Genomic DNA, 11,403 nt, shown 5'->3' on the forward strand with positions numbered 1-11,403 from the left:
ACGTACGGTTACGTGCCAACAGCTTATTTCAGTTTGTAAGTTAATTTCTTTTTTATTCTTTTCTTTTGTTTAAACGTTCTTAACATTTGAGATGCTATAGGTTTTAAAAAAAATAAAAGCAAGTTGTTTGATTTATAAGTTATAACATATGATACACATTATGGCATAATGATTTATAATATATACATTATAAAATTATCTGTTAAAATCTTATGTTAACAGATAATTTTTATAATACATCGATGATAAGAATCAATAAACTCAGCGAACGCGTATTTATAAAACAATGATTTCTTATAGAGACTTTTTTTTCTATCACTGGTAACAGGCATTTGAGGTGTGTTTTAGAGTGTTTAGGAAGTGCAATATCTAATTTTATCTTATCTGTAGTGTAGTTGTAATGGACGTATTATTTCTTTAGTTAAGATTTTTATACACTTGTTATTCATTTCTTATAAGTATTTAACCCATTTTATCGATTAATTTTGTTCTTACTTATTTTATAACTAAAACCAAAATTTGATTATTCTAGAATACATGCCGCTATTAATTGAAAAATATGTTCTTGGACCATATAAGATGGGTAATCAATAATTATAATAATTGTTATACAATAAATAATATTAAAAAGCTTGCTAGTAAAAATTACACGTTTTGAAAATTATATAAAAAATTGCAACAAAAGTTATTCTATTTTCAAATTTATAATAACTATTATAAATTTACTATTATAATACTAGTATAATTTACTACTATAAAATAAAATTTTAATATTAAAAAATTAAAATATCCATTGTACAAGCCGATACATAGGATCATGGATGTGTCTAAAATAACTAGGTTTTTGCCTTTACGATTACGCGATTTACGCATCAATATAGCTTTTGATTCCGGATACATTATACCGAGACAACATTAACTATGATTAAGCAAGAAAGTGTTTATCTCACTTAAATATATACTGTCTGAATGAGGGTGTTTGTCAATATCGACAAAAACGAATTGGCCAGTACATTAAAATTACTTACCAGCTTAAAATTTTATGGACATTTTTTACTATAGTTAATTAATATTCATAGTATATCATGTTTTTTATTTTTATTTCAGAAATGGCGTATGGACACATAAAAAGTAAAATATTCATATATATTGAGAATAATTATTTACTTACATAAAGATTTCCATCATAATATGAAAACGATGTACATCACAATTTTGTTTTTGTATTTTAGTAATGTTACAAGACCAGATTCATTTGCAACTTGAAATATGTGATAAAACCCGTAAATATAAAATGTTTGCCAATTAAATTAATGATTTAACAACTCGGATGTTTAATGAGTAATGATGTTTTTTACTCTAAGTAATAAATAATTATACAAAAGTAAAACTGTTAAGTACAAAAATATATCACATATATGTCGTAAAGTGCACACAAGAGAACAACGTCGCGAGTGGAAATCTGAAACTGAACTGTGTCGAGGGTGAAGCTTGTTTTGGTTTATATACTTTCCCGTATAGAGCGTAGAATATTTGACCACCACAAATTTAATTTTGTTAATCTAAATGAAAATAATAAAAATTCGATCAAGGTAGTCATAATTAGAAACCAGAATTATATGCATTTGCATGATCTCACTGAGTTTATGGTCTGTCTTGAGTATGTAAATTTGTACGAAGTAGTCCTTAATCATAGTACTAACGATAAACATTGACAAACCGCAAACAATTTACCGAAATTACACTTTCACAGTCAACAAGTAATTCAAATACTTAAACTGAATGACTCCTATAGTTGACCATTGTAACGCTACGTTTGTTGTTGTTGCGATGCCCGTGAAATGGCAGACGATTCAAGCTTGAACACGTTGTAGTAGATTTTCGAATATGGACATAGCAACCTTGAAAATGAATACGGTTGAACTGTAATTTTCCCCTTTTTTGGGGTTTTCCTAAATAAAAAAAAAAGTTTGACGATAGATTTTGGAGAAAATAATATCGGAGAATTCGGCTAAACAGTTTAAAATATACGAGCCTGTGAGAATGAAGGTGACGTAAGTCAAAATTAAAAAAAAAAAAATCGCAATATCGCTAGGGCATATTAGTATACTCTAAAAGAGTCATTTAGTCAGTGGAGTAAGTACAGTTGAGCTTTTTTCCGCCAGAGAGCGCCACCTAAAATTCCGTTAGTTACCGTGTTTGTGTGAAACACAAAACGCAAACCCTTCTACTGCTCATAACGACTTAAATTTGACCTACGCCACTTTCATTTTCATCGGCTCATATCGCGGGTCCAGACGCAAAAATAAAAACACATCATTGAAAAAACAATACCATTCAACTCTGCGTCGCAGCTAAAATATTTTAAAGAAAATAGTTTTTCAGCCTTACTATTACTTAATATTCATTTATTTTGATTTTAGATATCGGAATACCTGAGATAAACGAAGGTAATTATAATTGTATATGAATTTCTCGGAGGTTTTGCGTGGTAAATCGCAATTTTACACGTTAAAACTTTAGAAAGCTTAACTTTAGAGAACTGAACCTCGCGCTAGGCCGTTATTTATCTACATTTCCCGCTAGATTCGTTGCCATGGAATATTACGAATTGTATAACTGTGCATACTGTTTAGGGTTTGGAAAAGAGCTTTGCGTGATTTGGCTATCATAAAATTTGAGTATGTTCTCTAAACTGTGTCAAAGGCTATTATTATGCAGTGATCTATTATTATATTTAGGCCTTCTTTTTTTACCCTTCTATAAACGTGATGAGTGAATGAACTTGGCCACAGCTGCTACGTTCAATTCTAAAACCTGCTTACTCAATAGCGATTCAAACACAAATGATAGGCATGTAACGAAGGAGCTGTCTTGTTGCCAGAATTTAGACTTCATAAAGAATCTTTAACATTAACGTCAAGTTGCAGAAAAATTGGCAGCGTTACAGTTCCTTTAAGAGCGATAATGCAACTCTATTTCGATCAACTAATTTTTTTTTATTCCTTGATATTAAGGAGATTTTGAAGGTGTTACTCTCCAAGATTTAGGATGTGCAAGAAGAGTTATCACTCTAGAAGCTATTACAACTTTAATCCGTTCTGTGTTAAGTAAATAAACATTTTTTTACTATTTTTTATGCATAAAATATGTATTGCTATTTAAACACCCTCCCTCAATGAATAATCTCTATTGGTCCAGCTTTCCTTTCAACTGAATGGTTCCCATTGTTGACTGCAGTTTATGAAACTTTTGCCTTGCAAACGAATTTATCAGAATGACTAATGCCTGGTTTTCAATTATTTTATACCTACTGGAGTTATAATCCACCTTGCTCGTACTTCTCTTGAATAAAATAATACCATGTCTGTGTGTGTTTATTGTTTTGTCCATCGATGAAACTAGATTAAAACTAAGTAATATGCTTATTATTTCACTGTGAGTTATTTGTATATACCAGTGGCGTAGTTATGATTTTGTTCTGGGGGATAGATGCATTTTTGAGTAAACGTAGAGCTACAAGGTACAATAAGTACGTTTTAGGTAACAGGAACATAATTTTAAAAGAAGTCGAGAACTACGAAAATGATTAATATCCCCCCCCCCTACATAACTACGCCACTGTTATACACTTGTGTATGTTGTGTCTTGCAAATAAAGAAAATAATTAACTAACTAGTTAATTTCGGTAATTTTTTTTTTTAAGGAAAGTTAAAAGAAGGAGAAGACGATCAAAGTTTTACAAAATTTTCCAAGATTTGTCGTTTGATAGGAGCGTTTAGAAGTATAAAATACCCAAGTTCATACATAGATACGGCTGTTATTAACGATAGAGGATTTTGTGTTGTAATATGTGTAGACATAAGTTTTAACATATACAGAAACATTGGAAGCATAATTTGGGAAGCAAATCCAGTAGACCCTGAAAATTCTTTATTACAGCCACTTTCTGATCAGTTAATATTATAATATCGTCCAGGAATCACTAGGAGTACTTATTTTACAGTACAATCGTTATTGTATTCAAATAATTATTGCATATCTCACTAATAACCAAACTGTCAATAAATATGTATATAATATTAAACACTTTTTAGTAAACAGTAATAATCACGATTATAAAAACATTTATTGCTTATGTATGTAACGCGACAAAATCTATTATAGTGTGTCAGATAAATTAGTGCCCAAGTGTTGCATAGTGTGAGCTTTTATCTATTAAAACCCATTTTCGTATTGCCCCTCGGTCTTAAAGTCGGATAACACTGTTCCGTCACCCTACACACTGCTGCCTTACATCCGGCATATGGAGACCTATTTTTGTTTTTTTTTCATCTATGTGACCAACAAATCAAATAAAGGAGTAAGCGTTGGTGACAATTTGCCCCGGGTGCCCATCTGACCCGTTGGGGTACAAAAAACTGGGGAGCGACTATTGTGTTTGTAAATACTCATATAGAATTTTCTAGCGTGAGGCTAATTATCCGAATCGGTGAAAGCTAGCACAACTTGTGCCCTTGGATAAGCCCTCGTCGTATCGCCTTATTTTTTCGTTGGATACGGTGGGCAAGTTGTTTGAGGAGATGCAGATTCGGCGGATAAGGGCCCATATGCAGCTGGTAGATAGTCAATATGGGTTCAGAGAAGGTTCTACTCTTAACCCATTAGGTTAGGTTAGGTTTTGAAAATGGCCAACGTGCTGGGAAAATGGTGACAAACAGTGTTACCGACAAGGGACGATGGACGTATCGTTTGATCGCTGACGTTACCAGATTGGTCACTAGGAGACACGGTGAAGTCAATTTCCATCTAACAGGTCATGATTGCATTTGGGAGCTATTTATTCCGATACAGCCTCACTGACAATGACAAGTGCGCCCAGTGTGGTACCACTCCGGACATTTGTGGCATTTGGAAGAGCTGAAGTTGGACGGGCTCGTGGAGAAAATTATTTAATTTAGGGAATCGTGGCAGCTAATCTCGGGCTACACCAAACGCGTCATGATGGAACGGGAAAAGGCTGAGAGGAAGACAAAAACAACCGGTAGTTGTCCCTCATAAAAAAATTAGGTCAAGGAAAAAAAAAAAATTTCCATGCGGTGGAAGTAAGTATGTATGCGACCGCCCCTCGCGGGTCTTTTGTAAATATTAATTTAGTTGTAGTTTATCAATTTTCAAAATAAATGATGTCGGGCTGGGAGGGAAGCAAAGCAAAAGAGCGTCCTTCTCTTAGTCTGAGCGATACCATGATAAATAAAAAAGAAATCTTTAGAGCTAAGGACTTGAATTTTCATCGGGGGCAATGAAGTCATAATTACCTAAATCAATACGATGTGCGCGTACGGCCTACGGAATTTTTTTTTGACTGGTTGTTTTTATAGTTTATCTAGAGTCTAGACTATTGAACAAATTTTGTTCAAATAAATACTAAAATTATCTCTATGCTTGTATAACTGTCATTACAGTACTCAAGTTTTTTTTTTATAGAAAAGCAGAAATGATTCATAGTCAAACCAGAATATCAGTACCACAATCGGTACGATATGAGTTTGTAATTTTACGTTGTTTAAAATTAACTGTAATATTTACATTTTAATAATAAAAAAAAACCTATGGTAAAACAAAATATAAGGTTAAATAATACACATCAATTTATTTAAAATTCAATAGAATATCGAAATTGAATTTGACCGTAGTCAGTTTTAAGATTTTATTTTGGATGCGGACCAGAGATGCTATTGGTTTTACAATGATCTGGGCTTTTTTTGTGTCTTTATACACTGTGACTTTTTTAATAACTGGACCAATTCCTTCGAGTAGCAACTCTATAAATCACAAATTTATCTAGTTGGTACTTTTGGGGGGTTACATATTGATTTATTATTATTTGTACAGTATTTGTTTAGTATAAAGTAGAGAAACCCCTTATTATACCCCTTTTCACACGCATAATGCAATGATTAAATGTATAATATTTTGTATAGAAATTTAAGATGAGAACTAACAATTAGTGTTTATCTCCGTGTGATCAACCCTATAGAATACTCCCACCCCTTCACTCGCAATAAAGGCATTGCTAATATGTCTAAATGTTTAAGCTTTTGTACGTTCAAGTAAGATTTTGAATGGAATTAAAATCTATACCAGACAATATTGTATAGAAAAATATCTATGGTCGCGTTGCTAGGTAACAACTATACAGCCTTTTTTCTTATTAATACTTGACAACAACACAGCGTGTTTTTGTTTAAAACAATATTAATTCAGTTATTCACGAGTTTAAACTAAGCGTTTTCACAAAAAATTTGACTAAAAAATACCAGAAAAATGTCCTTGGAGTAAAATGTGGAAGATAATATTGCATAGTTCCTGAGAGCTCTAAGGATACAGAAGGTAGAAAAGAACTACATAAATATACTAAAACTACCCAAAATTGCATGCTATAGATTTAATAACTTTAGGGAATGGAAAGCGGTCTGTTTTTCGGACAGATTGTATTCAGTTTTCAGTAAACAAAACAGTTATTCAAAAATCGACTTCCATAATAATCTGGAAAAAAGGACGATGGGACCAAAATATATGTTTACAGAATTAAATTCCATTATTCTAAGTAGGCGTAATTTTATCGGGCTTTTAGGTCTAAGTTGGTTTCTTGTACCACCAAAATAGCTTCAACTCTTAGAAAAAATTGTATTCGTAAAAAATATAGTAGCCTGAAGCTTTTACAAAAAAAACTTGAAAACAATTGATACGGTCGGAATTTATTAAACCCGTTTTTTCTTAAATATTACATAAAACTCATTAAAACCTACCCTCTTTTAAACTCTCTTAATAGCCTTAACACTTTCAAATGTAATATTAAATCTTACAATAATATCCGATGTTGTAATAATCAGACATCGTCGAAATCTTTTGTACAAAGTTTAAACAGCAGTGGTGATTTTTGGAAAAGCGACCTTCGGTCCTCCCAATTGGTTTGATTTTTAATTTATAGAAACGATATATTTGAATATATTTTGTATCTTTGCGATTAATAATAAATTGTATTATTGTTAATTTAGGTAATCCAAATATAGATATTGCGCTTTATAACTTGCTTAGCAACGGAAAAATCAGAATCGCCTGGACGATAAAACAATTATAATCATTACTTTAACGTCGACTCAAAAGATTATTTTTTCTCAATATAATTAAGTAATTTCTTTAAAAATGTATCTTTAATTTTGTTTTTAATGTGATATTTCAAATAAATAAAAGCGACCGAAGTATGTTTATGTTGACTAAGACGACAGAATTTTCACAAACTGCTGCTATCCAAAAAATTCCATTTGTCGACCAATTATTTGATTGTATGTTTATATTATTATTAATATCATTTATATAGTATTTGTTAAGAATTATTTACGTATTTATTTAGTAATTGGTTTCATTAGTTTTGACCATATAGATTTCTTTAAGATATATCAGACACATTTTATCAAAAATATAAAATGGCTATAATCAAGTGGGAACCCAGTTAAAAAACCTAAAGTAAAGGCAAATATATTGCGGATTTTTTCATATTATTTGATTTGATTTTCAGTAAAAACAATGTGTAATGTTTTACCAGCTTTAACTACTCAGCGCATAGGTGAGTTTCCAAAAAATAATGGAAAATTGTATTTATTTCATATAGAGCTCCGATTTACAACAATTCATAAGAACATTATACCGAATTGTATACCCTCAAGGATATCCATGAAAAGTGTTTAAAAGAATCCATCATTGGGACCAGCCAACACTGACGCTAATGGTGTCACACCGATGGACATAACTCACTATGTAATTCATTTATAAGTAGTCAAACAATTTAAAAAATCTGCCGTTTTTATATAAATTGTTTTTCCATACCTAATTTCAGTTGGTCGACTCATCACCGCTATCACCGATACCAGAGAAGCTAAAAATCTGACACTGCTACACCCTACGAAATGGCTTTATCACAAAAGGAAAGTCGGCGTATAGCTTCTCAAGGACGAGGAAAAAGACGAACAAAAAGATAAAAAAAAAAAGCAAGAAGACAGCCAAGCAGACGCCCAAGATGACCAACCATTGGCTGTGATCCATCGCTCGGGAAATGAACCTACATTCGAAAATACTACAGGTACTTACAAAATAATTGTATTTTTATTCATCCGTTCAAAAGCGTTTATTTGAAAGTGATTATATCCGAGAGGACTAGTACAGTATTGGCATAATGGAATCAAAGCAATGAGGAAACGGAGAGGTCACAGGTCTGCAGGAATTATTATAAATAAAAGTGATAAAATTGAATAAAATCACTTTTAAATAAACGCTTTGATGCTCATTTGTAAATACAGGACCTTCATTTAAAACTTTCTAACTTTGCTGGTTTATACTGTGCTGGGTTTGGACTGTACTGGCTTGAAAATACTAACTACCGATTTGCATCGAAGCGTTATTTCGAAAGTGATTTTATCACTTTCAGATTTAAAAACTCCTGTAAACCTGTGACCTCCCCGGCACCACTATGCACCGACCCAACTATGCTCCGTCCCCACTATGCCCCGACCCCACTGTACTGTTTTTTTTTTGTACAACAATACTCATGATTTATAATGTACGGTAGGCCTTGTATAAGAATAACAATAACAATAACAGGTACATATATAGTTATACATGATTTATTTTATACATTTTTACATAGGTCTTTGTACAATATTTTTACATTTTTAGGTATACATAATTATTTAAATTATACATTTTGAAGTTGTACATTAAATAAATATTTAATTTATTTAATTTACCTGGTTAGTTAAACCCAATCTTAACGAAATTCTTGATGTGTGTGCCGTTTTTTTGTATGAAATATGTCATCGTTGAAACGTCCGCCGCGGTAGCTTCGTACGGTGGTACGGATCCGATGGGTCGAATTTCCACGAGTCTGCCGCATAGGTCCAGCTGAATTCGAGCAGTGGCACGTGTTAAGAGTGGCGCGTGAAACGCGCAAATATGGAGGCCAGTTTTGTGCTGCCCAAACCTAACCTAACTCTCACCACCTAACACTCACCCCTATATGTTACCCCTTATCACTTACTCCGATCTCTCACCCCTATCTCCTTCCCTGTCTCTCTTATTAATCAGCTGTTATTTTTTGGACTCATTCAAACAATATAATTTAAAATTTTCAAGTTGTTCGTCATCAAATCAGGGCGTTAACACTTTTTGCATTGAATAACTTAACGATGTTAAGTCATTTTTCACTTGTTTGGTAAAAATAATATATTTCCATTCCAACTTGTTACACAAGTACAAAAACCGAGCAGGTTTTGATTATAATATTTTAAAATTAGATTTACGTTTTACCTACTGACAGTATTAAACTCATTTTTAGACGATTTTATTGAATAAATCGGTGTACATATTGTTTGCAAACTTGTTCGCACGAATGCCGGGTTTATGATGATTAATTATAAATCGGTCCTTCTCCAACACCAAGTTTCGAATGCTTCTATTTTACTTCTATCAGCCTTCAGGATTTTCCATGGCTCTGCCCTACACAGAGATACACTGTTTTTCTGATATTCATGGTTAACGTTTTTGTGGTGAATAGTTTTTTATTTTTAAAGAACACCTGCTTAGCTTTGCGCTGTTCTGCCGCTTATATCTGTGGTGTATTTTCCGTCACTTGAAATTATGCGGTAACGTCGTTGTCCGGGTACGCTAAAATTGTGTACAGAATTTCCACGAACTGGATGAACTTACTAGGGTCGTCGGCCATTAGTGTTGCCAATAAAATGTTATTCACAGTAACTACAATTAAAATTAAAAACCCTCATGGTATTTATTTTATAACCCCCCCCCCCCCCCCGATTAAATCGCACCGATAAAAATCTCTCAAAAGCAAAATTAAAATGTGTTATATTATGCTTAAGGGTTATTTGTAAGTCTCATACAACAATATGATAAATTTGTATGTATTTATTTGTTTAATCCAGTATGTGTATACTGAAATGTCATATATTTGATGGTATCCGAGAACTTCTTTGCTAGCATAAAACCTAGGTGATAGAATGCTAATCATAGTTCACAAACTTAAATCATAATGTTACCGATATATATATATTAACTAAACATTTTTTTTATGTAAAATTACGATAAATTAATAGAATGTATATATTATATATACGGTCATTAGCAAAAACCGTAATCGTAGAGACCGACTAAATAAAAAGGTTTAAAAGATGTAAATTTTTTTAATCCTAATTCACAATGAAATGGTTTCTCGGTTGGGGATTGAAATTCTTCAGTTTGAATTTGACTGTATTTCATATTACTAATGAGTTCTTCTTTTTGTAATTTCTGATTGGTTATGTGCCAGAAATAATTCATGTTTTTTCATGTTGCCCAACATTTGAGACATTTTCTAACATTTTTTTCAGAAAGCTGAAATAATTTTACAAAAAAACCGTGTAAATTTTCAATAAGGTTCTCTGTAAACACGCTCAGAAAAACAAAAAAACAAAATGAAGTAAAATTTCATAGAAAAGTCGAGAAAACAAAACTTTTCTTATTTTTACACATAACTATTTGAACTTTTTTGATAACAGCGGTCGTTTTTTCCCGTTTACCGTTTAATTACCCTGCTTGACGTTAGTTGAATAAAGTACAGTGCACTTTTAAAATTTCAGTTATTCAAAACTTTAAAAAGTGTTTTACTCTCACGGCGGTACATTATGTTCAGATCACAAAAGTTTATTGTTATGGAAATAAACTTTTTTTTTTTTTTTTTTTTTTTAGTACAAAAGTTGTTACTAAAATCATCGACATTCCAACAGAATTTAGCAAGACATTTATGACGTTTGATTTATTTTACTTTTTTTTTTTTTTTGAAGAAAAAAAATGGGGAGATCACAGGTTTACAAGAATTATTATAAATAAAATAAGTGATGACGTTATTTAAAAAAAAAGTTATAATAACTTCTGTAAACGTGTATTTTAATAACTATACGATAATATCTTGGCAAAAATCTTTACTATTGATAATGGTACGTAGTATAAATACACACTCCGAACCTGATCGTTGACCATGCAACATCGTGCTCCGTTATTTCATCTAGTTATTATCAAACATCTCGTTACATTTTTCACCGTTTTTCTCGTATTAAAAAGTAATCTTTTTGAAAAAGTGCCTGCTTTCCAACGAGTTGAACATCTCATTTCTACATCACCTCTGAGCCTCATCATTGTCTTTTTGGTAATTTATTTAATTAATATATTATTAATTGCTAATACTGCCATCGCGGCCGCGCTCGGACGGTCCGCTTAAACCAGTTATTGCTATCGCACGATAAATTTACCTGTCGCCATGAACGAAAATAACAAAACAGTACCTCCGTTAAC

Source organism: Adelges cooleyi, unplaced genomic scaffold, assembly GCF_023614345.1.
Source record: "Adelges cooleyi isolate 19-005CV unplaced genomic scaffold, UGA_ACOO_1.1 ACOO_flye_CR_arks_rails_tigmint_CR_PRNA_118, whole genome shotgun sequence".
Classification (NCBI taxonomy): Eukaryota; Metazoa; Arthropoda; class Insecta; order Hemiptera; family Adelgidae; genus Adelges; species Adelges cooleyi.